The 27509-nt window shown below is 41.8% G+C and overlaps 1 long non-coding RNA gene across 1 annotated transcript in view; it reads right to left on the reverse strand.

The window, feature by feature from the left end:
• The window catches only part of LOC138987810 (uncharacterized), a 102595-nt gene that overhangs the window by 9320 nt on the left and 65766 nt on the right, over positions 1-27509 (reverse strand). The window contains exon 2 of the long non-coding RNA XR_011464102.1: positions 21120-21184. This is a non-coding gene — a long non-coding RNA (uncharacterized lncRNA). The remainder of the gene's footprint in view (positions 1-21119; positions 21185-27509) is intronic.

Genomic DNA, 27509 nt, shown 5'->3' on the forward strand with positions numbered 1-27509 from the left:
CCATTTCCTTCTCCAGGGGATCTTCCCAACCCAGGGATCAAACCCAGGTCTCCTGCATTGCAGGTAGACGCTTTACCATCTGAGCCATCAGGAAAGCCCAGAGAGAGAGCTATGCTATTTTGTAATTAGAAAATGTGTGTTGTTTAAGTAAGTTGATAAAGCCTATGATCTCAGGCACATTCTCACTAGGCTGGCCTCAGCTGTATATCCTGTCTAGCTCAAGTTCAACCACATCTCACCACCTCCTCTGTAATCACTATGGTGCTCATCACCATAATCTTCCTCCTGGAGAACTGCAATTGCATCAGAAAGGACTGGAAAGTCCAGGGTCCCCAGTCCTGAACACACTAGAGTCACCTGGGTATCTTTTAAATCTACAAAAGCCTGGACCCCACCCCAGATCTGATACATGGTTAAATGAGCATCTCTGGAGGGTGGCCTTGGGCATTTTTCAAAATGCCTTGTTTTTCAAAAAGCCTTCCAGATGATTTTTCTTTGTTTTTTTTTAAATCATTTTGTGTATTTCTTTTGGCTGTGCCAGGTCTTTGTTGCTGCATAGGCTTTTCTCTAGTAGTGTGGCATAATGGCTACTCTCTAGTCATGGTGCTTGGGCTTCTCATTGCGATGGCTTCCCTTGCTGCTCCATGGGCTCTAGGACATAAGGGCTTCAGTGGTGGTGGCCCAAAGGGCTCAGTAGTTGTGGTTCCCCAGCTCTAGAGCACAGGCTGAATAATAGCTGTCGAGCATGGGTCCAATTGCCCCTAGGTATGTGGGATCTTCCTGGACCAGGGATCAAACCTGTGTTTCCTGCACTGACAGGCAGTTTCTTTACTGCTAAGCCACCAGGAAAGCCCCAGATGATTCCAATGAGCCTGCCAGGGCTGAGAATCACTACTATAGGCCACACTCTGGGACACCACTTATTCATGTATTCAAAAGATAATCCTGAGTGCCTACAGGGTATCAGGAACTGCATCCATGCAAAGTCTATCCAGTACTCACCAGGAAAGTTCAGGCCTAGATTCTCCAAGGGTACCATGGTGTAGTGATTGGGGTCCACAGCCAAGTCAGTAGGATGTCATGGGGCTTCATCTGGTCTCTGTCACTGAATTACATTAGGATGGTGCAACAAAAATGAAACAGCACACCCATGGTATTTTTATTGGGCTTTTCTTTCCCAAATGCACCTTGCCCATCTTTGCAACATAACAGTATAATAATTTGGGGGCAGGTGTCATCTTCCTGGTTTCATTGAGGACTTTGCTCCAGCAGTGCTGGCCTTTCAGTCCCTTGGCTGTGCACCCCAGGGCCTTTGAACTTGCTCTCCCCCTGCTTGGGAATCCTCTCTCACTTAGTCCACAGTCCAATCTAGAGAAACCTTATCTGACCACTCAGATACCCTTCCAGTTACTCTCTATTGTATCACCGTGTCTTATATTCTGTGGGCTTCCCTGGTGGCTAATACAGTAAAGAGTCTGCCTGCAGTGCAGGAGACCTGGGTTTGATCCCTGGGGTGAGAAGATCCCCCGGAGAAGGAAATGGCAACCCACTCTAGAATCCTTGTCTGGAAAATTCCACAGATGAAGGAGCCTGGCAGGCTACAGTCCATGGGGTTGCAAAGAGTCAGACACGACTGAGTGACTTCGCTTTTCTATATTCTGTACAGCACATATCACCATCTGAAACTGTGTGATTTGTTTGTTGATATATTGTCTCCTCCCCTCTCCAGTTGGATGTGAAAGAGCTTAGGACACTGCCATCCTCACTGCTAAATACCCAATACATGATTCAGTTTCTATTTTAAGGCTATTCCTCCTATTAATACAGAGAATGGACTGCAGACAGGCAATATGGAAGCAGGGATATGAGCTGTTGGAATAGTCTGGCCCACAGTAATGGCAGAAAGTGACAAGGAACTGAAGAGCCTCTTTACAAAGGTGAAAAAGGAGAGTGAAAAAGCTGGCTTAAAACTCAACATTCAGAAAACAAAGATCATGACATCTGGTCCCATCACTTCATGGCATATAGATGGGGAAAAAGTGGAAACAGTGACAGATTTTATTTTCTTGGGCTCCAAAATCACTGCAGATGGTGACTGCAGCCACAAAATTAAAAGACACCTGCTCCTTGGAAGAAAAGCTATGACAAACCTAGACAGTGTATTAAAAAGCAGAGACATCACTTTGCCGACAAAAGTCTATGTAGTCAAAACTATGGTTTTTCCAGTAGTCATGTACAGATTTGGGAGTTGGACCATAAAGAAGGCTGAGTGCCAAATAATTGATGCTTTCAAACTGTGGTGTTGGAGAAGACTCTTAAGAGTTCCTTGGACAGCAAGGAGATCAAACCAGTCAATCCTAAAGGAAGTCAGTCCTGAATATTCATTGGAAGGACTGATGCTAAAGCTGAAGTTCCAATACTTTGGCCAACTGATGTGAAAAGACCATGATGCTGGGAAGAACTGAGGGCAAGAGGAGAAGGGGGCAACAGAGGATAAGATGGCTGGATGGCATCAGTGACTCGATAGACATGAGTCAGTGTGAGTAGGAAATGAGCAAATTCAGGGAGACAGTGAAGAACAGGGAAGACTGACGCGCTGCAGTTCATAGGGTCTCAAAGAATCAGACATGACTCAGTGACTGAACAACAGCAGTGATGGTGGTGGAGACAAAAAGAAGACAGCATATTTCAGAGATACTCAGAGATGGAACCAAAGCCTTGATCACAGGTTGGAGTAAAGGACGAAAAAGAGATTACAGGTTGATTCTGAGAAGACTGCTGACAGGGAGCTGGGTGGATGGTTGCTCTGTATCTGAGATGTACATGACTGGCGGGCCTCAACTGACTTATACACACCTCTTCTGTTTCTCTGAATTACACCTACACCCCTTTAAATAGTGTCTTGTGCAACAGGTACCCACTGGCATCCTACAGTCCCTTCAGATGGTTTTAAAATTAACTTTTTTCTCACGTACATTTACATGGTTCAAAAACCTAAATGATGTCTTATAGAATAAGGCATACATTGAGAGGTCTAGCTCCTACCCTGTCTCTAACTACAGTTATCCACTCATCTCATCATTTTTAGATATCCGATTATATCAGCTTTTCTGTGCAACAAACTTATTGGCTTAAAGCAACAATTTAGCTTGTGATTCTGTTGTGAACTAAACAGTTTTTTGGGGGCTTGGTGACCTTGGTGGACCTGAGTACCCTCCGTGCTTCTGGGGTCATGGTGGAAAGTGGTGATCTAGGCTAGTGTGGTCATACTGTATTCGCTTAGGTGAATTGCAACTACATGTCTTAGAATTCCCTTCCCTGTATAATTCTTTTTTTTTTTTTTAATTTTATTTTTTTCTAATTTTATTTTTTTTTAAACTTTACATAATTGTATTAGTTTTGCCAAATATCAAAATGAATCCGCCACAGGTATACATGTGTTCCCCATCCTGAACCCTCCTCCCTCCTCCCTCCCCATACCATCCCTCTGGGTCGTCCCAGTGACAACACAGGATATTTGCAAGATATTTGGGGGTGGAAGTGAAGTGGGAGTCATTATGCTTGGAACACTGGTACAGAGCCTGAGGGACCAATTAGCCCACGTGCTTTGTCACAGATCCACAGGCTCAGCCTTCTGCTATGAGGCAGCAGCAAGACCCACAGCTCCTACAGCTTCCATGGATCCCCTCCTTCTGCCTCCCTGAGGCCTGGGCCAGGCACACGCATGGCTCCACAGCAAAGGGAGTAGATGGAATGGAAGACAGACACGGCTTCCAGGTTGGCCTCCATCTCTCTTGCTTTGGGTTCACTTTTTCTTTTGAATAATCTACGCTGCTGACCTTGGATGACTTTCAGGAATAGCATCAGATAGAAAAGCAGCAGGATTCGATAGTGTTTATTAGCTCTTCTTTGTGGTCTTTGACTAATGACTTCCAGTTTTACAACATTTAAACCCTACAGTAAGTCTCTCATTCTATGCCACTCTGCAGTTGACATGTTGCTGGCTAGTTTAGGGGTTGGGATATGAGGTAGGCAGCTGGGTCATATGTCTTTCACCATCCATCATGCTAGCCCAGGCTTTTTCACATAGCACTCGGTACTGCACGAGCAGCTAGAGAAGGCAGCTCCCAAATTCTGCTTGCTTCATATTGGCCAAAGGAAATTATATGGCCACGTCCAGAGACAGTGTGGAAGGCACAACTCATGGAGAGTAGATAAAGAGAAGTGTGAGCAGATAAGGCTGTTACTGCAAACAATGTGCCTTGGCACTTTTGTTGATTTCTTCTCTATCCTCTTTATGGGAACACAAGCAAATATGAACATATATTTTACTTTCCCTCTTTTCTCATGTGAAAGACTGAATATCATATATATGCCATATATATACTTGGGATTTTGCCTTTTTATCTTAATAACAAATCTAAACAGTATCTACTTTTCTATTCTTTTATAAAACTGCACAGTATTTCTTTTCATGACTGCTATAGTTTGCTTCATCCGAACCTTGTATGTGGACACTTGTTATTTCAAAAACACTGTAAAGAATCAACTTGTACCTGTGCCATTTTATTCATGCTGCTGCCTTTTTAATTTAGAATATTTTATAGTTTCCTCCATGGATTATTTTATGGGGCTGAGATTTCTCCCTTGTCTATAGTTGTCATGTTGGTGTCATATGGTCTGGGTATCCAGTGCCTTCTTGATGCTGGACGTTGGGAAGGTCATCTATGCACTATCCTAGGGTAGCTATTCTAAAACTTTAATCTACAAAACATTCACCTGAAAGACTAAGTAAAAATTCATATTCCCAGGTCCCCGTCCTCAGATTCACTGAGAAGTTGTTTCAGAGTAAGCTTGGTATCTGTATTTTAAACAAGCATCATATTCCCAGGTCCCAGTCCCCAGATTCACTGAGAAGTTGTTCCTGAGTGAAGCTCGTATCTATTTTAAACAAGCACCTCAGATACTTATGAAGCAGCTGATGTGCTGCACACAGAGAAGTAGGTTTGTAAATACTGGTTACCTGGAATTACAGAATGTCAAGTGTACCAAGGGCTCACAAGAGCAAGATACATTCTCTGGGGGGGGAACACACCACAATTTAAGGCAAATGTTCCTTTGTTGATTCATTCATCCTGCCTCTCTTGATGATGCCCATCCCCCATGATGTATTATGGGGTGGAAGTTGTTTTAGCGATGGGATAAGGGCACAGAATTAGAAGGTGATTGTGAAAGCTTGTTCAATTTGTAAAGAAGCCCAGCAAGAGGGCTCTGAGATGCCAAGAAGTAGCTTGAGTTCAACGGAGTCTTCTAAGACCCAAGCCAGATGGGGCTCTGTCTTTCTTGTGTTCCCCCTGCTTACAACATTATTGGCTGAACAGAGTAAATCCCAGTAGTGCCTGACAATGAGACACTAAGGAGAAAAGACCAATACAAAGTTCAGAGAGAGAAATGAGATTCAGGAAGAGGGGAGGGCCTCCATTATTCAATCGAGGGCTTTAAGATAGAGTTGGACAGGTTTTCTGTGACTGCCCGTGTGACCTGGGTCTCTTGTTTCACACTTAATCCACCATGCATTACATAATGATTATCAAAGAATAATTCCTTCCTTGTGCATTCTTAGAGAGCAATTCTCCCTGCCTCTGAAACACATCTCCCATCTTTTTCATGTGGTCAATTGATTCTTCTGTCTCTGCCTAGCAGGCTGAAAGCTCCATGAAGGCAGGACAGTGTCTGAATTTTGCTTCTACTGCTTGCCAGGCTGACTAACTGATGTTCCAACAATGACTCAAACCAGACATTATCTAGATAGGAATATGTCATACAGTGCCTGGGTAGGACAGAGCTAACTAGGTATGACCATACAGAACCAGAAACTAGTCTGTTGAAAACCTTTCTAATCATCACACACACATAAGGCTGTAAGCAAAAGATTCAGTTCTCAGAGATCCTTACTCACAACAAACTTGGAAATGAAGTTTATATAATTATAAATGTCACATGCATTTATTATTTTTCTTTTTTTATAAATGGGAAAACAAAGGAAATAATATTTATCATTACACCTCTTTCTTGTTAAGTACAAACCTGTATTGCTACTATAAATAAAGCTGATCAGTACATTTTTTTCCATACTCTTTTCAGAAAATAAATAATATTTACCATTGTCATATGAAGAAACTATCAAAGAATATTCAGTCAAAACTCAGTTAGAAAAAATATTATATCAATGTGCCAGGCAGCTAACAAAAATTTTCCTTTGTGATATATGTGTTATTTGTCAACTTTTAAAAATCTGTGATTTGTTGCGATTTCTTTTCCTATAAGCACAATTTTATATTTTTCTTAATGAGCATCTCCCCCAAACCAAAATCTGCCTGTGGTTATGCCCCATGAACTTTCTGTACACACTTAGGTAATGAGCAGTTGTACCACTACTTTAAATTGAGAACATAGTCTCAGATTAGAAAGTTTAATTAGTCTAAGGTATCATTAACACATCCTAAAGTGACATAGGGCTGCTTCCTCTTTCTTTAGTGTGCATATAGTTCAGAAATATATATTGAGTATATTTGGAAAACTGCAATCAGATAGGGGAAGGTTGGTTGATTTCTTCTATATTTTTCTACCGTATGCATTTCTTCTCCACCCACTTCCTAGCTGGCCATCCGTTTTTGCCCCCTCGAAGGTTAGAAAGGAGTGGTGAAGAAAAGCCTTAATGGAACTGCATTGGGTGGCTTCCTGTTCTCTGGGCCTGGCAGATTCTGTCTCTATGGAGGTATTTCAATAGGTTCACAAGATGTTTTGCACTGGGTTCCTCTCCCTGCAATTCCTTTGATTCTGGCAGATGTGGACACAATATACATCTCTTTTGAGTGGTTGCTCTTCCATAGTATATGGGGTCACAAAGAGTCAGACCCAACTGAGTGACTTTCACTGAGTGGTTGCTCTTAACTCCTCCCTCACCTAAGTGCCCACCTCCAGATTCTTGCTGCTGGGATCCCCCTGTACCTCTAGGATCAGAAACGACCCATCTCTTTCTCTTGGTTAGTGAATGTTTGGTCCTTAGAAAATCCTCTTGCCTCCTTTCTGCCAACATGCCCTGGGAGTACAGGCTAATCCCATTAGGGAGTTCTTTCCTTACCCAGCATGAAAATGATGGACAACCTTCATCATCTTACAGGTTCCCTGGGAAAGGGTCAGACTCTGCTCCCAGCTACACAATGCTTTCCTCCCAGTCTCTCTCTAGAGGCAAAGAAATAATAGATCACCTGCCACTCCTCCCTTTTCATAGTCTTGATCTGGCTGAGAGGTAAAAAATTCATTGACCATTCTTCAGGATCATTTCCTTTGTAAACATTCAATTGGTGGTATCTCCTTTTGGAATTTTTCCATTGACTGAATGTTGGGACCTGGTCATAACTTCAATTTTAACATCCTGTTACAGCCTGAATCGCCTTTGCTTCATTTCACGGTATACAGCTCCTTTGTCCCTTGGATCACTAAATTGACTAGTAATTAAGAAAGGCATGGATACTTTTAAAATGATATCATGTGTCCAAATTATATCAATCTTCCTCTCACATTTGCTCATTTTTAATTTCTTTGAAAGGAATCAAATTGCACTAAAATACTTTTGGCCAATGCATGAGCCTATATAAATACAAAATTCAGTTCAGTTCAGTCACTCAGTCGTGTCCGACTTTTTGCCATCCCATGGACTGCAGCATGCCAGGCTTCCCTGTCCATCACCAACTCCTGGAGCTTACTCAAACTCATATCCATCGAGTCAGTGATGCCATCTACCATCTCATCCTCTGTTGTCCCCTTCTCCTTCCATCATCAATCTTTCCCAGCATCAGAGTCTTTTCCAGTGAGTCAGTTTTTCGCACCAGGTGGCCAAAGTACTAGAGTTTCAGCTTCAGCACCAGTCTTTCCAATGAATATTCAGGACTGATTTCCTTTAGGATAGACTGGTTGGATCTCCTTGCAGTCCAAGGGACTCTCAAGAGTCTTCTCATTGAGTATGTATAGAGTGTTTCTTTTGTGCAAAGCAGTCTACTGGACACACAAAAACCAACACACAACAGAGGTTATGTGAAGGGAGGTTGTTTAAATCATTCTACAACTATTTCCCACCCCAACAACCATTTTTTTTTTCTCAAACACTTCCCCAAATCCAGAGAAGCTAAGGCCAGACTGGTAGGAATATGTTGCTAATGACACATCAATGATGCCCTTCAATGTAGGATTAAACCCTGAGTTTAATCCTGGAACTGAAAATCTATCTCCCTCATGTTCCCAAAAGAGAATTACCCTCTTAGCATCTCTTGTTCATCATCTCACAGGTGCTAGATTCCAGTGTGGTACATCCAATGTGAATTTCACCATCTCTCCCTGGCACCTGAACCTTCTTGATTTCCCGTGTAGACTCTCATTTTGAAAGTAGGCCTCTTAGGCTGCATGATTTGATGGAATTCTTCACAGGTCCGAATGCTAATACAAGTTGGTGACTAATTCCTAAGTCTTAGGAAAAGGAGTTTTTCTAATTTGGGGTTGCGTTTGGCAAGGATCCTTTTCAAGAGCCCTGCAAGAAGACAGAATTCCTTTTCTTGAAGTGTTAACTTCCTCAATCAAGACAGGCTCTGTTGGGAGTTCGATCTCTCCCCACGGCTCTTAGCTTTAGTTGAGGGGGGAGGGGGAGGGTGGGTAAGCTGCTTTCTTGGTACCCTGGGGGAGAATAAGGAGTGACCTTAGATGTCTTTTCCCAGAGACTTCTAGGAAGAAGTTCCAGCTGCCATTTTAGTTTTCTTACAGACAGTATCTTGTGTCTTATTTTTTTTTTTTTAATGCCTTCAAGGGGTAAAATCAAATATATCTTCTTTATGGCCATGCCAGGTTTTGCATTTTGCTAAGCACTAAAGGTTTTCTTAAGGTCTTAAAACACGTGTCAGGGGTTTTAATTCTATAAAAAAGAAAGAACTGGATGTTCTGAAGGCAGACCACATGGTCGCCACTTAAAAGTACAAGTTTATAGCAAATGGCTGAAACTTTCTAGTAACACTGAAATGATTTTGTATAAATGTACTGTTTCCAAATATTTTTCAGGATTCATTTGGGAATGATTAAGCTAATATTACATCTTTTCAGTGTTATGAAAAAGATGACTTTCAATCAGAGAGAGATTTCATCGAATCGCTAAGGATATAGAACCAACCTGGTCCTCTTCTCCCCCTGGTATGTGAAGAGAATGAGATTTTGTTATTAGGGCGCCTCAGGACACTCTGGGTGTCTGCTATGTATCCAAAAGAATGAAGAACATGCATCCTCTGGAACTCCCTGGGGAGTTTAGAACCGACTTTTAGTTACAGCAGGGTATTGCTATCCGGAGAAGGCAATGGCATCCCACTCCAGTACTCTTGCCTGGAAAATCCCATGGATGGAGGAGCCTGGAGGGCTGCAGTCCATGGGGTCACTAAGAGTCAGACACGACTGAGCGACTTCACTTTCACTTTTCACTTACATGCATTGGAGAAGGAAATGGCAACCCACTCCAGTGTTCTTGCCTGGAGAATCCCAGGGACAGGGGAGCCTGTTGGGCTGCCGTCTATGGGGTCGCACAGAGTCAGACATGACTGATGTGACTTAGCATATAGCATAGCATAGCACAGTATCATGCCCATGACAACCTTGGAACTCTCAGAAGTCATGCCACCAATTTGCTCTGCAGTCCCAGCAAGGATATGCTTCATTGCATTATACAAATATACAAATGAAATGAAAAGGACTGGTTAGAACCATTTGGAAATAGGTCAAGAGAGGAATCTGAACGTTGTCGCCAGCCAACAGCTGAATGGGTGTTGTGAGGACAGTGTGCCTATTGGGGGGACCCCTGCATGCATTTGGACAATCTTATGCTGACAGGGAAGTCTCCTGAATGTTTTATGTATTGGTTACATTCCCATGAATGCTAGCCTGAAGTCACTGATACATGACAGAGAGAGACACAGCTTACCCAAGGTAAGATCCAAGAGAGGAAAAAGCAAAGCAAATTCAGATAAAAGATAATTTGCAAATTTCACCCACATTGGAGAGGGCAATCTGCTTTACTCGGTCTACCAATTTAAATGTTAGTCCTATTCAAAAACACCCTCAGAGAAATACCTAGAAGGATGTTTGACTGAATATCTGGGCATCCTGTGGCCCGATCAAGTGAAATCATCACAGCTGCACCCTTTGTCAATTCGGCATCCACATGCATCTCCTTAAACCATACAATCTCCAAATGAAATCAGTAACAAAATCATAATTCCACCCAATGTAACTATCCTGCATTCAACCTAAAATGCACTAATCCCCTCCCTCGAAGAGGAGATCAAAATCCTTGGGTCATGTTTATTCTTCCCCTTGATAGCTCATAACTAAAATACTATGACTTAGGTTAACAACACTTAAAACACTATGATATAAAGTCTATGAATCTTATACTAATGATAAGGAGATAAGAGAGGGAAGAAAACAAATTCACTCACACATAACTATAACAAAATAAAGAGTAAATATGCATGACAATTTCAGCCCTTAGTTTTTTAACTGGTCATGTGGTTGTAACTGGTATTTATAACTACCTTTATCCCGTACCTATATCATATTCCCTTTACTTTCAGCACCAATTTCAGCTGGTGGGATGATCTAAACTTATTGCTAGAGGGTCTGAGCCATTACTAGTCCTACTTGGATTGAGTTGTCCTGGTTTTCCACTGACCTATTCATAGGGCACGGTAATACTAAGAGATGGCCTGAGGGATCTCTGAAATTCCAAGCATACTCTTCCTTACCTGCATTGTGGAATACTAGTCCAATGTCCTCTTGGTGGTCAGGATTATTTCCCAAATCAGCTGAGCAACTCTCTTCTTTGCCTGTTGATTCGGAGGCATTGGGCAGCAGTCTTAACTTCCAGTTCAGTGAATCTTTGTTGCATCTCTTAGTGAAAGCCTTCCTCTTTTTGGAGTTAAGACCTCTAGACCAGCAGAGCATAAGGATGTAGGAATAGGAAGCAAAAATGTAGCTAGTGGATCACTAGGGGTGCTGCCACTGCCATTCCCACCACTTATTCCACCTGTGGATCCTGGATCTCAGACAAACAGCGCATATATTGGCTGCTGATTCACAGCATGTATAGCCTTTCCCTGGCCCTGCCACATATTGCCACACAGCCGACACCATAACTGAGTCTTCAAAAGACCATTTCAACATTCAAGCCAGTTGTTCCAGACTAGCGGGGAACATGGTAACACCAGTAAGCAGGGGCCCACTGCTGCACTTCTTTGGCTGTGAAGTGAGATCCTTGATCAGAAGCCCTGCTGTGTGGGACAGCATGATGGTGGGGAGGCATTCTGTAAGTCCACAGATGGTAGTTTTATGAGAAGCACTGCACACAGGGAAGGCAAATTTGTATCCAGAGTAAATGTCTATTCCAGTAAGTACAAAATGCTGCCCCTTCCATAACAGAAAAGGTCCAATGTAATCAACCTGCAGCTGACCAGACAGCTGGCTGATCACCCTGGTGAATGGCGCCATAGCCAGGACTCAGTGTTGGCAGATGGGCACTCAGTAGCAGCTGTGGCCAGGCTGGCCTTGGTGAATCCATGTTGCTGAGCCCTCACATACCCTCCATCTGTGCCACCAGAGCCCCTTTGTTCATGAGCTTATTGGGCGATGACAGGCTATTTGGGAAAACAGACTAGTAGCCATTGAATGAGTATTTCTATCCACCTGATGATTAAAATCCTCCTCTGCTGAGGTCATCCTTTGGTGAGCATTCACCCTAGGCTAGGAAACAAATTTCTTCAGGTTTTGTGTTTTGCCCATTCAGAGAGGTCTCTCCACAGACCTCATCCCCAAATTTCCTCATCAGTAATTTCCCCATTGAATTCTTTCCAGTCCTTTACCATCCAGTCAAACCACTGGCCACAGCCTATATGTCAGTATTTAATTGTCTGCCTGGCCATTTCTCCTTCCAAGCAGAGGGACCAACCAGGTGCGCTGCTCAGAGTTCCTCCACCAGTAAGATTCCTCTTTACCATTGTCCTTCAGAGAGATTTCAGGAAGGGACTGGAGTGCTGCAGCTGTCCACTTCGGGGTGGTAACTGCATACCGTGCAGAACCTTCTGTGGACCAGGCCTGAGTCTTGTCAGCTGATGGTAGGGAACTCCTACGAGGCAGGACAGTAGGAGTGGGGACTGCGGGAACATATGCCACTTCCTCATGTAACTTAGTTGTGCCATCAGGGACCGCTTGGACTTGATCATGTAGGTACCACTTCCATCTGATGATAAAGTGCTTTCAAGCATACTCAGCTTTATACCTCAGTGGGTCAGATAACACTTAGTTCATGGTGGGCAGCTCATGTCATATGGTAACTTGGTGAGCCATGGTTGACTGTTCAGTCTCTACTAAGGTAGGAGGTCAAGAGCTGTTCCCCAGAAGGAAAGCAGTTATCTGACCACAGAGAATAGCCACGTTGTGTTGTGATGCACTTGTAGAGGCCTGCGTGCATGTGTTTGTCTAAGACACTTAAGTTGTGTTCAACTCTTTGCGACCCCATGGACTGTAGCCTGCCAGGCTCCTCTTGTCCATGGGATTCTCCAGGCAAGGATACTGGAGTGGGTTGCCATGCCCTCCTCCAGGGGATCTTTCGAACTCAGGGATCGAACCTGTGTCTCTTACGTCTCCCACATTGGCAGATGAGTTCTTTACCACTAGTGCTACCTAGGAAGAGGGCTCTAAACAGCATCCCTGTCTGGCACTGACACTTCAAGCACCACTGGATCTGTTGGTTCAAATGGTCTGAATGATAGAGTAGCTTTCTAACCACCTGGACCCATTGCTGAACCTTCTCTTGTTTGGGCCCCACTCAAAACAAGCAACTTTTCAATTCACTCAACCATGGGGCTGGAGGAATACGTTGCCTCCAAAATCTAAAAAGGCCTTCTAGGCATTGTGCCTCTTTCTTGGTTGTGGGAGGGGCCACATGGCAACTTATCTTTCACCTTGACATGCTTCATTCAACCGGATGCCTAGGAGTTTCACAGAGATAGAAAGCCCCTGAATTTTAGTTTGATTTATTTACCATCCTCTGACATATACATTTCTTACTAATAAGTCTGGAGTAGTTGCTACTTCTTGTCTGCCAAGTCCAATCAGCATAATGTCATCCAGGTAATGATACCTTGTGGAAGGAAAAGGCAAACTACATAAAACACAGAGCTGGGGAGCCGCTGAAGCCCTGACATAGGACAGTGAAGGTGTGCTGCGGGGCTTATCAGCTGAAAGCACACTGATTCTGTGATTCTGGCATGTCTGTGGAGAGGGCAGACACAAAGGCACCTGCAGGTCGACAGCCACACACCAGGGGCCAGGAGGTGTGTTACTTGCTCAAGTGATGACAACACATTTGATTCAGTAGCTGTAACTGGAGTCAGCACCTGGTTAAGCTTGCACTATTATCCACATTCACCAAGACCCATCTGTCTTCTGCAGAGACAAAATGGGCAAGTCAAATGGGGATGTGCTGAGGCTCACAGCCTCTGCATCTTTCTGGTCCTTGTTGGTGGCACTCATCTCTGGAAACCCTCCAAGAATACCGTACTGCTTTTGGTTTACAGTTATCCTTGGTAGTGGAGAAGGAAAAGACAACCTACTCCAGTATTCTGGTCTGGGAAAGCCCACGGACAGAAGAGCCTGGCAGGGCTACAGTCCATGGTGTAGCAAGAGTTGACAAGACTTGGCAACTAAACCATGACTATTCTTGATAGAATCAGTATGAGCAGCTTTCACCTAGCCTTTCTCATGATAACAGCCTCACTCCATAGGCCAGGGAACCAGGGTAGGGGTTGGGATTCTGCCAGCTGCTGAGCATGTCTATTACTATTATGTATCCAGAACTGAGGAAATAACCACAGGCTGCGTTCAGGGACCCAAGCGCTGTAGACATGAGCTAAGATTCCATTAACCACCTAGCCTCCATAAGCCCCTACTCTGAGTGGTGGACCACAGTAACCTTTTGGGTCTCTTGGAATTAGTGTCAGCTTGGAATCAATCAGTATCCAGTAGTCCCTAAGTCCTCTGAATATTTCATTTTCCCTGGTGTAGTTACCGTGGTAAAAAGCTGTAGGTCCCTTTAAGAAAAACTGGGATAAGATTAACAGCAAAATTTTGGGTGGTGTCCTGTGGTTCTTCCTCATTGGGACCCAGTGTCCCTCCCACCCCCACCATTCAAGGATCTCTGTAAACTGACTCAAGAATTGGAATTGATTGAGAGGCTGCAACTTTCTGTTTTTACGATTCAAGTTAGACTTCTGTTCACTTAACAATGACTTTGCTTTATAGAAGTTTCCTTTCTATATTATAAATCTTGGTGTCTTCCTCCCTGAGTTGTGCTTGCTTTCCATGCCTGGCGAGCCTACTAGCGTTCCCCAGATCATAAGGGCTGGCATTTATTTTGTGCCCACAATTACCAAGCACTGATCTGAGTGTTTTACCTGTATATTATTTATCCCTCACCCAACTCTATATGTTAGCCACCAGGGCTCAGACAGTAAAGAATCTGCCTACAATGCAGGAGACCTGGGTTTGGTCCCTGGGTCGGGAAGATCCCTGGAGGAGGGCATGGCAACTCACTCCCATATTCTTGCCTGGAGAATCCCATGGACAGAGGAGCCTAGTGGGCTACAGTCCATGGGGTCGAAAAGAGTTGGACATGACTGAGTGACTAACACTTCACTTCAACTCTATACAGTAATTAGTGTTGCTTATTGTATCCCCTTTTCAGATGAAACAACCTGTGGTACACAGAAGTGAAGAAAGTTCCCCAAGGTTGCATGGGCAGTAAATAGTATAACCATCTTGTAAACCCAAGGGGTCGAGTTCCAAAGCCCATGGTTTCTGCTGGCATCTCTAGGCTGAAGAAGGAAGAGGATGAAGAGACATTCATGAATCTGTGGTTCCTAAGACATTTTCTCTTTTTTTTTCTGAATCGTGTCAGAAAAGCCATCTACTCTAAGGCAACAAATCTAGTTGCTTCAAATCCCATTAGGCTACTTATCTACATCAACCTTCATCATGCCCTCAGATCCTCCTTCTTTCCAAGACTAATCCCTCTCTCTTTAAACTAAATCCTATAACTTGTTTCCATTAAAAAGAACTTTTAAAAATTCTCTTGCCTATATCTTTACTCTCTATCTCTCCTAATTATTTTCCCTTCCCACAGGTATGTTCCACCTTTAATGAAAAACAAAACAACAAAAAGCAAACAAAAAATTCTCAAGGTTATGTATTTCTCTAAGTCCCATTCTATCTTCTGCTTTCACAGTTGCCAACTGAATATCTACAACAAAGAGTCTATACCTGCTGCCTTCATTTTAAAACCATTCATTTCCTTTGTGACCCACTGGACCCTGTCTGGTGTCCCTTGTTTTACCACCTATTACCTTCAACTGGTTCCTAATCCAATGATCTCTATATTCACTTGGCACTGATGAGGGCTTACACATTCTCAAAACCTCCTCTCTTTGGTTTGTGGTATTCCTCTTTCCTGGTCCTTCTTTTCTCTGTGCCTGTCACTTAAATCTTGGTGTTTCCTGGGGTTCTGTTCACAGGCCCTTTTGCTTCCCATTCTCCATGGTGAGCCATGTAATGTCACTACCATGTTGATCTCTTCCCAGTCACACCTCCATCCCGAGCTCTCTCCAATTCTGGACTTGAGTACTCAAGTGCTTCTTGAACATCTACAGTTAGATGTTCTGCAGACATGGGAAATTAATCTCCTCATCTTCTCATCAGCAAACCCCTTCCTTCCCATTGATCTAGATGCTCAAATCAATAACCTAGGAGAAACTCTTAGCCCTTCACTCTCTTTTGTACCCAAGTTATATAAATTTCACTTCTTAAAAATATATCAAGACCACCTGTTCACCATTCCACTGCACTGCCCTGCCTTACACACCTCTCCTTTCCCATTCACTAAGCCACTACAATGACCTATGTCTTCCTGCCTCCATCTTACCCTCTCAAATCTGCCCTCCAGAGAGACCTCTCTAAACCTTTCCTGCCACTTTCCTACTCACATCTCTGTAGTGGCTCACCTATTGCCCAAAGGATGAAGTCTAGACTCTTTAGCAGGTCACAGAGAGTTGTTATCCATGATCTGATTTCTGACATTTTGCCCAATTATTTCCTACACTCCCTAGCCACCACTATTTATAATTCCTGGAACATACCATGCTATCTTACTTCTGTGTCTCCTTTGTTCTTACTAGCTTCTCTCTCTGAGATTCCATCATTTATCCATTTGAAAATTCTTGGGCTTTCTTCAAGCCTCAGCTCAAGAGTCACTTTCTTTATGGAGGTTTTTGTGACCCCCTCACACTGTCTAAGATCTTCCTTCTTCCATGCTTCCATTTTTTTCATAGTTATTTGTACATCTGTAGCCCCATGGCTATATAAATAAATAAGAGCCCCAGGGCTCTCATTTATTGGTTCACCAAAAATTCCTTGAGCTGGTCACTGTTCAAAGCAGTGGAGACACAGCAATGAATGAACCACACAAATCTTGTCCTTGGAGTGCCTGCATTCTAGCGGGCTGTGTGGGTTTACATTTCAGTAACTTTTTGCTGAATAAATGGTTAAACACTTCTACAATTTCACCTTTAAACCCAACCTTGGGAGATGCTCCTGGAACCCAGTAACTCACCTAAGTATTTCAATCTCCTTCAAGCACAAGGAAGAAAACTCACAGAATCCTTAAAAATGTTTTTAACTTGGAAGTATCCTGGCCTAATCAAGAGTCCAGATATCTTATGATGTCACTGAATGTGATAAGAAGCAGTTACCTTGGTGGAGAATTAACCAAACTGTGAATACATTAACATGCACTCAAAGCCACTCTGCCTGAAACAGACCTGCATGTCTCCAGAACTGGTGAGGAGAGGTGAGAGGCAAGGAAGATAACCTACATGATAAAAATGGCCAGTAGCAGAATATGAATAAATAATATGTGGTAAGTAAGGACAAATGATACAAGGAGGGTCTGTTTGGTTACAAGGCTCCTTTCTTGGTCCAAGAGGAGAAGGGGACGACAGAGGATGAGATGGTTGGCATCACCAACCCAATGGACATGAGTTTGAGCAAGCTCCGGGAGTTGGTGATGGACAGGTAAGCCTGGTGTGTTGCAATCCAGGGGGTTACAAAGAGTTGGACACGACTGAGCGACTGAACTGAACTGAAAGCAATCTTGATCAAGTAGCTATTGTGTGTTTACTATGAGATGGCCCCACTGCAGGTCTGATGCTCTGAGGACAAGGATGAGAGGTTCCTGCATTGTACCTGCCCAACAGAAAGCCATGGGCCTCCATTAGCAAAAACTGAAGATCCCAACATAAAACATTTAAGAACCTACAGTACACCTGGCATGTGTCACCTCTGCTCTCCTGTGTCTTTGGTAAATGAGGCAAGTATTATAACACTCATTTTACCCATGAGGACACAAGTTCACAGAGATTAGGTCACCGTTTTAAGGATCACATCTCTGGCAAATGGCGGAGCTTGAATTTAAACCCAGTTCAGCCTGATTCTTAACACAATCCACAAGCATGGCCTGGATAACTTGATGGGTTGGGCATTTATAGACTTGAGAGCATGGGGGTCTGTCTTCTCTGAGCAGCAATTTAAGCCTTCTTGGTCAAAGGGGATCGGGTAACTGAATTTCTGGAGATTCATCCCTGGCCAGTCCCTTGTTGATTTAATTCACCCAATGTGCATTCGATTGTGTTATAAAGGATTTGAACATGCAAAGGCTTTTGAAAACAATAACAAGAAAAAGGTTCTCCAGCCCACACTTAGGTTTGGCAGGCTGAGCTCTGGCCTGAGGCAGGGTGTGAGAAAAAATATAATTAGCATCCACTCAGGCATAGAGTCTCAGGCCACAACTTCTTACCCTGGTATTCATCAATGCACATTTAGCTCTGGCCAATGTACACAACCCTGAGGCTCCACAGCTTCTCCCTCTTCTCCACCCACCCGCTGGCTCAGACACACAATGGAGCTAAAAAGAGCCTTCAGGTAGAGCCCTGGTCCCATTAGCTCACTCTGTGGCAAACGAAGGGGAAAGTGTTTGGGATGGCAGGTTTTCCCATCCCTGGAGGATCTGGATCCAGACAGACACCCAGACAGCCGCCAAGCATTCTTTGGTGGGGAGGATTCCAGCAGGCAGCTTCTTAGTTTGGTAATTGCTCCGGCACCACAGGGGGCTCCTCTGGCTGAGTTGGGACTCCCCAACTACAGCTGCACCACCATCCCTTCCAGTCTAGACAGTCCCTCCCTCTGTGCGCTCCAGGAACGCGGTACCCAGAGACAGGCAGAGGCCTTTCACTTCTCTGTCCCCTTTTAAAAATGCTTAAAATAAATTGCATAAGGTTACAAAGAAGGCCAGTAATATTTAAATAGTTATCAAAGATTTGAAAAATCAAATTTGTCATGGGGTCATATACGTGCTTAACAGTGAATTAAACAACAAGGTCTCACCACCCCCATTTTTACTTAAACCAGGATTAAATTTCAAGATCAGAAAAATTAATCTCAATAATTACCATAACAGCACCCAGCATTGTTCTTGTAGAGTTTTAAGCATTCCACCACTGTAATAATTTGTTCTTTCACATTCATTCATTCGCTAGTTCAGTCATTCTACTAAAAAATGTGTACTGGGCAAGGTATTATGATCATTCCTGACCAGAGGTCAGAAAATGATGTGCTTTGGATAAAGCTGACCATGGCCACTCATTTACATTTGGTCAGTAACTGCTTCCACATGATAACTTCAGAGTAAAATAATCACACTCGATGCAACATGACTTTCAAAGTCAAACATATTTGGTATCTAGCCCTTTACAGAAAAAGTTAACTGACTCCTGAACCAGACATGGGCCTTACTCTTAAGGATTTTTTCATAGTCCACAGGAGAAAAAAGATAAAAACAAATTTCAGTGCAATATTATGCACCAACAAAAATATGTCTAAGGTGTTGAAATTACTGAGAGAGGACTGAAGGGTAAGGTGTAAGAAAGGTTTCCTAGAAGAGGTAACATGTGAGTTCCATTTTGAAAGAATAGAGGTTTATCATAGGTGATGGCTTTCTGGGCAGAGGATATTGTTACAGGGAAGAACAAAATCTAACTCCATATTGGGTCTGTTTCTTTTACTTTAACTTTGCTTCCCATTGCTTTTGTTCACTAAAACAATACTGTCCAGACATAATGGCCTGCCTCAGGGAACTCTACTCCACTGTCTGAATGTTAAACCAAAATGCCTTTGTTCTAGACTGTGTCCACCTGTGGATTGCTCCAGGAAGAAGAAATTAACACATCCCTTCCCAAGGCTGGTCATTCCAGGAGATATCTGCAAGATTAATGGCTTTTTACTTTACTTACTCACTTTCCCGCCTCTCTGTTCTATAAAAGAACCTGGCATCCAGACCCCAACAAGATGGTCATTTTGAGACATTAGTCTGCCATCTTCTCTGTCTGCTGGTTTTCTAAATAAACTCCTATTCTTTGACTCAACACCTCATCTCTGATTTATTGGCCTGACATGTGGTGAGGAGCGACATCTTGGACTGGATAACAATATTACATGATCAAAGGTAGGGTAACATAAACAGCATTATGTTCTGGAAATTATAAACACTTCACTATCACTGAAATGTAGAGCTCTAGAGGGGAGTGCCAGGAGATGACTGAAGAACAAGGCAGGATCAGACCCTAAAAGAAGTTATGTGTCATGTTAAGGAGCACAACTCTTCTTCCATAGTTACCAGCAGTGCCATCCAAAAGAACTTGCTGGGATGATGGAAATTTCTACAGCTGTAAAGCCAATATGATACTCACCCTCCAACATGGTGACTGAACACTTGAAATGTGGCTATTATAACCAAGGCACTGAACTCTTAGTTTTCTTTCATTTTAATTAATTTAAATAGCCACATGTGGCTAATCACTACGGTACTGAATTCCTTTAAGTGATGGAAAGTGAACTGATTTTCACACACTGAGATGGAGTGAAAGCAGTCATGGACCATATGTAAACGAGTGGGCATGGACAGTCTTATCATGCACATCATTTTCTGGCCCCTGGTCAGAAAAGATCATAATACCTTGCTCAGTACATGTTTTTGAATAGAATGAATGAATAAATGAGTATGGAAGGACATACTTCCAGAAACTGATAGGAGTGAAATACTTCAAACTTTACCACCAAGAGGAACAATGCTGGGTGCCATTATATATATTGAAATGATCCTTCATGATCTTGAAGCTTAATTCTGGCTTAAATCAAAAAATAAGAGGGAGATCTTGATATTAATCCACTATTAAAATCCATTGCTTGAACAAACAAATAGGTTACCAAATCTCCTCTTTAAGAAGATTATCCTGGTTGTGGATAAACTGAAAGAAAATAAGACAGGAAAACCAATGTAAAGACTAATCAATTGTTCTGAAAAGAGAAGATAAAGTTCTAATCAAAGGCAGTAGTGGTTGGAATAGAGAAGAGGGTGGTTTTGAGGTATATTAACACATAGGACTGACAATTCAGTGATTAATTAAATTTAGCAATCAATTAAATTTGGGCTATGGAACATGAAAGAGTTGTTTAAAACACCCCATTGGTTCCTAGATGGTGACTGGATAGGGAGGTGGATGTGAAGATAGGAATAAAGGATGAAGAGAAGGCTGGTGGTAGGGGAAGTATAGATAAGGAAGATGCTAAGTTGAGTTTAAGTTGCTTGTGAAGTTGGGTACCTAGGTCTAGTGAGAGGTCTGGGTTGAAGATAAAGATTAAGCACATTAGTAAGTACCATGTAATCCAATAATAATAATAAAATAATAATAACTTCTAGTCTTGATTTTCCTACCAACTTGCTGGATGATTTTGGACATGTCATTTTTTTGTGTGACCTCAGTTTCATCATCTGTACAACAGAAAGGTGTTGAACCAGAGGTGGTGCAGTCACTTTTTTCTCTAAAGGGACAGACAGTAAATATTTTAGACTCTGAAAGCCATACTTGGTCTCTGTTGCACATTTCATTCCTCCTCCTCCTCCTCCTCCTCTTCTTTCTTCTTTTACAATCTGTAAAATATAAAAAAAAAAACATTCTTAGCAAATGTTTTGTATAGAAACAGAGCTATAGTTTTCTGATCCCTGGAGTAGATAATCTCCAAGATTCTTTTCAACCATAAATTGCTTTGGTAAGTTATTATGTGAGCTTCCCTGAAAAAAGCAGTCTTTTTCCAGTAGTTTAAATATACTTTTAGTGGAAACATAACATAGATCAAGAAAAGTAGGCAAATCACATGTGGACATTTTGATTAACTTCTACAGAGCAAATGCATCCAGATAACTACCACCAAGATCAGGAAGTATTATGCTATCAACACCCTAGAAGCTCCTTTCTTTTCTCCTCAAGGTCATCACCTATCTTTTCTTCCTAAAGGCAGGCACTAGTCTAACTACATGGATTAGTTCAGTCTCTCTTAAACTTCATGTACTCCTAAGTGTTGGGATTTAACTTATGTTTATAAGATTCATCCATACTGTTGCACAGAGCAGTAGTTTATTTTCATTATTGAATAATATACTATAATATTATCACACAAGTAACTTATCCATTCTTATATTACTGTATGTATTTGGATTGTACATCAGCCTTGACATACTCCTTTCCCAATTTTGAACCAGTCCGCTGTTTGATGTAATGTTCTAACTGCAGCTTCTTGATCTGCATACAGATTTCTCAGGAGACAGGTAAGGTTATCTGGTATTCCCATCTATTTTAAACATTTCCACAGTTTGTTGTGATCCACACAGTCAAAGGCTTTAGCACAATGAGGCAAAAGTAGATGTTTTTCTGGAATTCCCTTGCTTTCTCTATGATTCAACAGATGTTGACAATTGGATCTCTGACACAATTTTCCAGACCCAGCTTGTACCTCTGGAAGGTCTCAGTTCACATACTGCTGAAGCCTAGCTTGAAGGATTTTGAGCATTACCTTGCTAGAATGTGACATGAGAGCAATTGTATGGTAGTTTGAACATTATTTGGCATTGCCTTACTTTAGGACTGGAATGAAAATTGACCTTTTCCAGTCCTGTGGCCACTGTTAAGTTTTCCAAATTTGCTGACATATTGAGTGCACCATTTTAACAGTTATCTTCTAGCTCAGTTGGAATTTCATTACCTCTATTAGCTTTGTTTGTAGTAATGCTTTCTAAGGCTCACTTAACTTTACACTCCAGGATGTCTGGCTCTAGATGAGTGATCACACCATCGTGGTTATCCGGGTCATTAAGATCTTTTTGTAAAGTTCTTCTGTGTATTCTTGCCATCTCTTCTTCATCTCTTCTGCTTCTGTTAGGTCCTTGCTGCTTCTGTCCTTTATTGTGCCCAACTTTGCATGAAATGTTCCCTTGGTATCTCCAACTTTCTTGAAGAGATCTCTAGTCTTTCTCATTTTTTTTCATACTTTATCCTTAACAATTAGATACATATTTTAACTGGAACTGATATCTATGTATTGGGTGAGGTGGAGAAGTCAAAATTTAGTTGTTCCATATGTATAGCCATTTGGTTCAGTGACAGTTATTGAAAATTTCTGCACTATATACAGTATTTACATTTGTCATATGTTATGGTAATGTATGTGTGGGTCTTTGTCTGGAGCTTCTCTTTGTGTTCCTTTTACCTACTTATCTGCCTGTGAATGTATCCCTCTACTTTGTTAGGTCTTCTCTAAAATCCCTTAAAAATATTTGCACATCTTTTGCTAGATTTATTTCTAGACATCTGATGTCATTTAATGCAAGGGTCCCCAACCCCTGGGCCACAGACTGGTACCAATCCACTGAAACATTTTCCACCCTGTCTGTGAAAACCTGTCTTCCACAAAACCAGTTCCTGATGACAAAAAGGTTGGGGACTGCTGATTTCATGTTATCCAAATAATATCTTTTGAATTTTTTCATTTTCCAGTTGGTTTGTATCTGAAATACAGAAATATAATTAATTCTTATGTATTGACCTTATTTTCAATAACTTCCTGCATTCAACTTACTGATTCTAATTCTAGTAATTTTTTAAAGCAGGATTTTATGAATCAACTACTCCTCAATAAAAAAGAAGAAAAATTAAAAATAAAAGCAGGATTTTATTTTCTCCACAAGTTTTACAGCCACAATATATTAAGAAAGAAAAAAAAAATTCCCTGGGTAACTAAAGTATGAATAAATTCCTGATTTTAATTTTCTCCCTGCCATTATCAGCACACTGACATGGCATCTGAATGAATCACAACTGGATTTCAAGGACTCACCCTGCCCTTAGATGTCATCAATCCTGCTTACTTAGTGTCAGCAACTGTGAAACCAAGCATAATAATAAGCCAGTCCTAATCCAATCTTAGTGTGACTTCAAATTGTTAATAAATATGTCTGTGCCTGTAGGTATACTTAGGCAAAGGGAAACCTACTTAGCTGAACCACAAAATTTAATTATCAATAAGGCAAAAAAATAATTTTCTGTTGTTTCTGTTTTGCTTTGTTTAGTTTCTTAAGGAATTTTCTCAGTGAAGATCAGCAAAGGAATGGCCAACAACTTCCAGTGAAATTTTGCTGCCTAGTTCTGTTAGACACTGTAGTCATAAATGCAGACACTTATTAAGATCAAGGAGGAGGCCTTAGAATTAATTCAGCCCCATAAACTTATTTTAAAAATAATTTTTAAATTGAGGTAACACTGAGCTATAACATCATATAAGTTTCATATATACAATACTGCATTTCTACTTCCATAGACCCTACAAGGAGCTCAGCATCAAAAATTTACTTTCCGTCCATCACCAATACACTTTTTTTTTTTTTAACAAATGAGGAAATAAATTTATAGTGAATTGGGCTTCCCTGGTAGCTCAGCTGGTAAAGAATCCACCTGCAATGCAGGAGACCCCGGTTCGATTCCTGGGTTGGGAAGATCCACTGGAGAAGGGATAGGCTACCCACTCCAGTATTCTTGGGCTTCCCTGGTGGGTCAGCTAGTAAAGAATCCACCTGCAATGCAGGAAACCCCAATTTGATCTTTGGTTCAGGAAGATCCCCTGAAGAAGGGAATGGCTACCCACTCCAGTATTCTGGCCTGGAGAATTCCATGGACTGTATAGTCCATGGGGTCACAAAGAGTTGGACACATCTGAGCGACTTTCACTTTTACAAAGTGAATTATTCAATGTTTCAGAACTGGTTAGCAGCAGAGTTAGAACTACAAGTCAAACGTTACCACTTCTAGTCCATTGCCTTTTCATTAACCCACACTGTCTCTCAGGCTCAAGAGTAAGATGCAACTGAGGACACAGGGAATGCTTACGCTTGGAGGTGTGTGGAGAGATTTCCATGATGTGCAGTGTTGAGAGCAGGGCAGGAAGATGGACATTCACTAGCTCTCTCTCAAGAGCCAGGCAATAGCCAAAGTATTTTCTACATATTTTTTTTAACCCTCTCTGAAATTTATAAGGTAGCCATTACTATTCTCACCTTGCAGGTGAAGCAATGAATCTCAGCACTGTGAAGTGGTTTGCATAAGAACACATGTCCGGGGAACCCCACTCTCATCTAGAATTGCTTAAATCCAACCCATGAGATTTTTTTTCCCTTTTATTGTTGAGAAGTGGAGATAGGGAGTTTTACACTATAAAAAGTTTTATTTTTTAAATACTGTCAAGAATGATCAGAATTACAACAAGGCATGAATTTGGCCAGCATCCCCATTTCTAAAAATGACTGAAGACAGTTGGAGATTTTGAGAATTCTGGGTTTGAGTCTCACTTCCAACACTGGGCTACCCATTCACCTGAGAGTCCACCTTGGGTTTCACAAGGATGTGACACAGGGATGCATTTTAGGATTCCAGAATGATTGCTGGCAATGGGATAGCAGCTAGTTAGATGAGTATGTTCTGCTTTGGTGATCCATAACTTTATATACAGCATTTTTGTTACCCCATAAATCAGAGATTTAAAATTCAGCTTACAAAATTATCCCTCAGACAAAATGATATCTTTAGGAAACATACATATCCAACTGCTTTATATTGCCACCTTCTCATTCTGCATTAATTAAATCAATAAATTAATAAAAGACTTGCCACAATAATCTGGGACAGTCTACACAGTATGTGGATTAAAATCAGCTATGGGATCATGTTTGTAGAATACTGAACACAGTGCCACTACATTTATTCATTCATTTATCCACATGTTTATTACTGTAAGATATTTATTGAGCACCTGTTATAAATCAGGTCCACAACTAAGTGTTGAGGAGACCCAGACAGATAAGACACATCTTTGTCTTATAATAACTTGTAAATTACATGGAGACATGCAAGTAAACTTATCGTTAATCATGACTCAACTGATAAGTTCCCAAGAGAGGCACCTGCAAAGTGCTTCACGAACACTGGGAAGGGATTGGTTTTATCTGCTGGTAGGGAAGGAGGAGGGAAAGGCAGTGTCAGGGACAGCTGCCCTGAGGAAGTAATCATTATTTATTTATTAAAGGGTTATTATTAACCTTATTTTTAGCATTTGAACTTTTATTTTTATTAATAGTTTGAGATAGTCACATGCCATACAACTCACCCTTTTAAAGTGTATATATAGTTCAATATATTTGAATTATTATTAAAGCCAAATGATTTGTTCTACAACTCATGACTAACTTCCAGATATCATTTCTTAATTGAAGTATAGTTGATTTATAGGGCTTCCCAGGTGGCTCTGTGATAAAGAATCTGCCTACCAATGCAGGAGACACAGGAGATGAAGTTTCAATCCCTGGGTTGGGAAGATCCCCTGGAGAAGGAAATGGCAACCCACTCCAGTATTCTTGCCTTGGAAATCCCATGGACAAAGGAGCCTGGTGGGCTACAGTCCACAGGGTAGCAAAGAGATAGGACTTAGTGACTGAGCATGCATGCAATTGACTTATACACTGTGTTAACTTCTGATGTACAGCCAAGTGACTCAGTTACACACATATATACGTTCATTTTTATATTCTTTTTCATTATGGTTTAATTCCAGGATATTGAATATAGTCGCCTGAGCTACACAGTAGGACCTTGTTGTTTGTCCATTCTATATGTAATAGTTTGCATCTACTAACCCCAACCTCCCATTATCTCTTACTTGAAGACCTTCACCTGCCTTTTCAATGGCCTCCCTGACCTGCCCTTGTCACCCCACAGCATCCACATAGCAACCATACGATTTTTATAAAACAAGTCAATGTCTTCTTTGCTCAAGTCCTCCAATGTCTTTTGAGTGAAACGAGAGTGAAATCTTGATTCCTTAGATAGCCTTATGATGCAGCTTTGGCTGCTTCTTTCTTAATTGCCCTCTAGCCCCACCTCCCCTACAACCCATTAATACATCTTAGCTACTCTGGTTTTGTTTCTATTTATATATGACTTCTTTCCAGATGTCAGATTTATACAAAAATACATCTTTAGAACTTCAAAGTATTTATTGTTGAAAAAGAACCTACAATCTTAAAATTAAAAGTCAAAGAATGCTTTCCTGCTTCTAGTCTCAGGGCCTTTGCACTTGCTATTCCTTCTAACTGAAGTGTTCTGCCCCAGATCTCATAGAACTGTGCCCTCCTCTGAATTAGAATCTCCATCACTGAGAGGTGTTCCTTAATCACTTCAGCTAAGCCACCACCACCACTTGCCCCACATACATTCACACACACACTTCTCTTTACTCCATTACCCTCCTTTCTCTCTTCTTCATTACCTTACTTACTACCAGAATCACTGTTTGTTTTCCATACCCACTCATTTTCATAAGTAGAATCTTAAGTACCGTCTAGTTAGGAACTGGAGAAGGCAATGGCACCCCACTTCAGTACTCTTGCCTGGAAAATCCCACTGATGGAGGACCCTGATAGGCTGCAGTCCATGGGGTCACTAAGAGTCAGACACGACTGAGCGATTTCACTTTAACTTTTCACTTTCATGCACTGGAGAAGGAAATGGCAACCCACTCCAGTGTTCTTGCCTGGAGAATCCCAGGGACAGGGGAGCCTGGTGGGCTGCCATCTATGGGGTCGAACAGAGTTGGACACGACTGAAGTGACTTAGCAGCAGTTAGGAACTATGACTATTTCTTCTTTGCTTCTTCTCTTCAGGACCTAGAATAGTGCTTGTGTGCGAGTGTGTTAAGTTGCTTCAGTCATGTCTGACTCTGTGCAGCCCTATGAACTGTAGCCTGTCAGGCTCCTCAATCCACGGGATTCTCCAGGCAAGACTAACTGGAGTGGGTTGCCATGCTCTCCTCCATATCCCTCAGTTGGATATTCCCAACTGAGGGATTAAACTCATGTCTCTTATGTCTCCTGCATT

Source organism: Bos mutus, chromosome 5 (assembly GCF_027580195.1).
Source record: "Bos mutus isolate GX-2022 chromosome 5, NWIPB_WYAK_1.1, whole genome shotgun sequence".
NCBI classification, from domain to species: Eukaryota; Metazoa; Chordata; class Mammalia; order Artiodactyla; family Bovidae; genus Bos; species Bos mutus.